Source organism: Cyprinus carpio, chromosome B4 (assembly GCF_018340385.1).
Source record: "Cyprinus carpio isolate SPL01 chromosome B4, ASM1834038v1, whole genome shotgun sequence".
In the NCBI taxonomy this organism is placed as follows: Eukaryota; Metazoa; Chordata; class Actinopteri; order Cypriniformes; family Cyprinidae; genus Cyprinus; species Cyprinus carpio.
Genome location: NC_056600.1, coordinates 25,158,108 through 25,162,988, shown reverse-complemented (window position 1 = coordinate 25,162,988; position 4,881 = coordinate 25,158,108). Strand labels below are relative to the sequence as shown.

At 40.3% G+C, this 4,881-nt stretch overlaps 1 long non-coding RNA gene across 1 annotated transcript; it reads left to right on the top strand.

Moving 5' to 3' along the window:
• The first annotated feature begins 3,556 nt into the window (after positions 1-3,556).
• LOC109052456 lies at positions 3,557-4,567 on the top strand. Its single transcript, XR_006154584.1, has 2 exons — positions 3,557-3,611; positions 3,840-4,567. It is a non-coding gene; the product is annotated as an uncharacterized LOC109052456 (long non-coding RNA).
• Positions 4,568-4,881: the final 314 nt, after the last annotated feature.

Sequence of the window (4,881 nt, the reverse complement as noted above, 5' to 3'; positions counted from 1 at the left end):
ATTTTCTCTATTCCAAGACCGTTGGCTTTATTTCTTTAATTGGTAAATGTAGAAAGGATGCTGAAGTCTGTTACCCAATTATGGTGATTGGTGTTCATTTTAGTTGGGCACTTGGCCATGACTTGGTGTGAATTAACTCTTGTCTCAGCAATTGTTAAAAGTGCATGCTATCACTATTTTCAATATTATTTCATGGACCTCACCGCACTGACATACATTTTACTATGTGCACTTTTTGAAATCAGTGACTGACAGCTGGATTTGAACATATGTGTCTTTCCAGATAAAGTATGAAAGTCTTTAAAAACAGAATACTTTTGGTTTTGAACTTTCATTTATCAAGTTGTTTTTAATTGTCCATTGAAAGAGCTCTTCTCATAACCCATTATTGAACAAACTGCTTATGATCACACATCCATTAGACATTTTTTGGTTTTTTCTGTGTACAGATCTCATGAAACTTGATGGACAATTCCTTTGATTTCTTTGAAATGTTTTACCAGTTTATCAGTGACACTGATTAATAATGTAATCATAACAAAAGCAATTAAAAGTTTCAGTAAAACTTTCAGCAGAGGGAGCAAAAAATAAATTACACTAGTTATCATATAATTCAATAAATCATGATTTAATCTTATATGTTTTTCCTTTGCATCTTAATGTGTTAAATAGAAGAAATATGAAAGGAAAAAACTGTGTTTGTCCCCAAAACACTACTTGCATACAGACAGCTGGCGCTACGAACACACCAACCCTGCGACAGGACCACTGCTGAGACGAACCAGCATCACCAGCTCCATTTTGCTTTGAGAAACAGCATGGATATGCTCAGTCCACCAGCTAGACCAGCAACTATACCAGCATAAACCAGCCTGGACAGCTTAGAATCCATGCCTGGTTTATGCTGGATTGTTCAGCAGGGTACTTATCCAGAGTGAGCAAAAGGGCACTGAATCACTCTGGACCCCTCACATCCAAGTTTTTTTTTTTCTTCTTTTTCGGTCAACAAGCAAAATTCCATTTGCATCATTTGGCACAGGAAAGCATGAAACTTACAGGTACATACATACTACTGTAAATATGCATGTACACATACATAACCATACAAAATAAAATCAATTACAAAATCAAAAAAAAAAAAAAAAAAGATATTTTATATCTAATATTTTTTGACCAAAAAAGGTGTAGGCCAAGTTCGCTCTGTATAACTTGTGTTCTTTGCATGGTGTATCTGTGTGTTTGTTTGTCATGTGTGTCGAAACTAAACTCAGGAATGAGGAAGCTGTTTTACAGACTCACAGGACACTCTGTTTTTACACACGTCACTCAAACACAGAACCAGGAAACAGGAATCACATGAGTTCAGGGAAAGAGAAAGTGAAGTGTAGCTGAGCTGTTGTGTGTTTGTGACTCTGTATTTCTGCAGTAAAATGGCAGAAGCCAGATTTTCTCAGGATGAGTTCTTGTGTCCGCGTGTGTCTGGATCTCCTGAAGGATGGAAGACAGTGACCATCCAGTGTGGACACAGTTACCTGTATGAGCTGCATTACAGACTGCTGGGATGAAGAGGATGAGAAGAGAGTCTACAGCTGCCCTCAGTGCAGAAAGACCTTCAGTCCAAGACCTGCTTTATTTAAGAACGTGGTGTTTGCTGAAATGCTGGAGAAACTGAAGAAGACTAAACTACAAAGTGTGGGTTCCTGCTGGAGCTGGAGATGTTCAGTGTGACGTCTGTACTGGAAGAAAACACAGAGCCGTTAAGTCCTGTCTGGTGTGTCTGAACTCTTACTGTCAGAATCACCTCGAACAACATGAGAGTTGGTTTAAAGGAAAGAGACACAGTTTGATTGAAGCCACTGGAGGACTGCAGGAGATGATCTGCCAGAAACATGAGAAGCTCCTTGAGGTTTTCTGTCGCACTGATCAGAAGGTGTATATGTGTGCTGTGTACGATGGATGAACATAAAAAACCACGACACTGTATCAGCTGCAGCACAGAGGACAGAGAAACAGGTATTTAACACTAGACACTGATGAAATATTGCTGACACTCGTTTCATATGTGTTTATATCTGCACCATATTAACAGCTGACAGCATTCACACTGTTCACGACAGCAGAAATTAACAGCAGCTGCAAGAAGAGTTTCACTGTTTGCTGAAAATACACTGTAAACCTTCAACACAATCTTTCAGAAAATAGGATTTGATTAAGACACATAAAACAATGGAGTGAACTATTCACCATTCTTTGATTAAATATATACTTCTATCAGTCAAAATACAGGTTAAATGCAGTCACAGACGACACAGACACACTGTCATTATGAAAGTTCTACGTCTGTGTCAGGTTCAGGTTTATGATAGTTACACTTACAGTGTGAAACAGGGTTAGGTTAGGATGTTAATTCATGTACTATGCTGGTAAATGATCAATCATCCTGTCTGGAGTCTGAACCTACAGCCATTAGTTATCAGCTCCACTTTTCCTGGATTGATCTGTTCACATGATGATTTAGTGGCAGTAGTTTTCTGTGAGATTCACTCTCATCTGTTTGTCCTGCAGAAGCAGCTGAAGGAGACGCAGAAGACGCTCCAGCAGAGAATCCAGCAGAGAGAGAGAAAGATCTTCAGCAGCTGAGAGAGACTGTGGAGTCTCATAAGGGTGAGTCTGGAGAAGAAGAGAAGTTTGTCTCCGTCTCAGTTCAGACTCACTGAAGCTGAAATCACTGTTGTCCTAACAGCGCTCTGCACAGACAGCAGCAGTGGAGGACAGTGAGAGGATCTTACGAGAGCTCATCCGCTCCATTGAGAGAAGCCGCTCTGACGGCTGCTGATACGACTGATCAGAGATCAGGAAAAAGACTGCAGTGAGTCGAGCTGAAGAAACGACTGGAGCGACTGGAGCAGGAGATCAATGATCTGAGGAAGGAGGAGAGACGCTGAGCTGGAGCAGCTCTCAAACACACAGGATCACATCCAGTTCCTGCAGGTAACACAGATCTAGAAGAACAGGGTCAGAGTGGACTTTGAGCAGATCCTGCTGTGACAGAGACCTCACAGAGAGAAACACTTCATGAGTGTGTTACTATATAATCATCAGTCAGATCTCTATCATCTGATCTTCTTCTGAAGGAGATGAATGGCTGTCACATGGCTGTGGAAATCTTGTTCAAATGGGTCTCATGTCAGAGCTTTTCTTTTCACTTGTATAAGCTGCGTCCCAGTGTGGAGCTGATGAGTTTGATTTGTGTTTTCTGTAGAGTTTCCAGTCTCCTCAGCACCTCCTGAATCTACAGACAGTAAATGATGATCTCTTCAGTTCTCTCGTCTCTTCTGATGTTCTGAGAGATTCTGTCCATCAGCTGAGAGACAAACTGGAGGATTTCTGCAAAGAGGAGCTCAAGAAGATCTCAGACAGAGTGTAAAGTCCTGGAGATTCATCTGCGCTCAGAAACCAGTCCATCATCATCTCATATCATGGAGAACATCATATTAGAAATGTGTTAGGAATTGATACAGGATCATGAGAATCACACTGTTCATGTCTGTTGATTTCCACAGTCACATTCACCAACATTGTTCCCAGAACCAGGAAGGACTTCCTACAATGTAAGTCAGTAAGAAAAACCAGCAGAAAAAACTCTCTGAGTGTGTTCATGTTCTCCTGTAGAAGGAGAAAGAAGAGTTTTATAACTGATGATGTAGATGATGATGTGCACAGATATCTGTTCATCTGTACTGAGACACTGATGATACACTGAACATGAAGAGTTCAGCTACATGAAAAGATCAAACAGATTCATAATTCCTGATTCTGATGTGTTTTATCTCCATCAGATTCCCGTCAGCTCACTCTGGATCTGAACACAGTGAATAAACACCTCCGTCTGTCTGAGAACAACAGAGTGATTACATACACTGACACACTCCAGCCGTATCCTGATCATCCAGACAGATTTGATGATGTGTGTCAGGTGTTGTGTAGACGAGAGAGTGTGTGTGTGGACGCTGTTTACTGGGAGATTGAGAGGAGTGGAGGTGTGGATATATCAGTGTCATATAAGAGCATCAGCAGGAAGGGAGGAGGTAAAGAGTGTGGGTTTGGAGGTAATGATCAGTCCTGGAGTTTGTTCTGCTCTTCCTCCAGATACTCATTCAGACACAATAACATAGAGACTGCTCTCTCTGTGAAGTCCATCAGCAGTAGAATAGGAGTGTTTGTGGATCACAGTGCAGGAACTCTGTCCTTCTACAGCGTCTCTGACACAATGAGCCTCATCCACACAGTCCAGACCACATTCACTCAGACACTCTATCCTGGGTTTTGACTTCGTTTTAGATCATCAGTGAAAACTGTGTTGATGAATCAGAATAGACTGATGAGAGATTCTACCCATAATGCTTTGAGCTGCATGATAAATCAGTAACAGTGTTATTACTGAGTCTCTTCTCTTCTCTTCATGATATTAATACTGCAGCTTTACTTCTGTCAGTGAAATAACATCAGAATAAATGTAATAAATCCTCACATAGACAGAAAGATCAGTGTGTGTGAGTCCTGCTGAGTGACACTGTGTTTCTGTGCTCTTCACAACCTACACTTGACCCTGGAGCACAAAACCAGTCATAAGGGTCAATTATTGAATGTATTTGATGTCTGTGTTGTTAGGAGGACAATATTTGTCTGAGATACAACTATTTGAAAATCTGGAATCTGAGGGGGAGCAAAAAAAAAATCTAAATATTGAGAAAATCATCTTTAAAGTTGTTCAAATTAAGTTCTTAGCAATGCATATTACTAATAAAAAATTTTGATATATTTACGGTAGGAAATTATCAAAATATCTTCATGGAACATGATCTTTACTTAATATCCTAA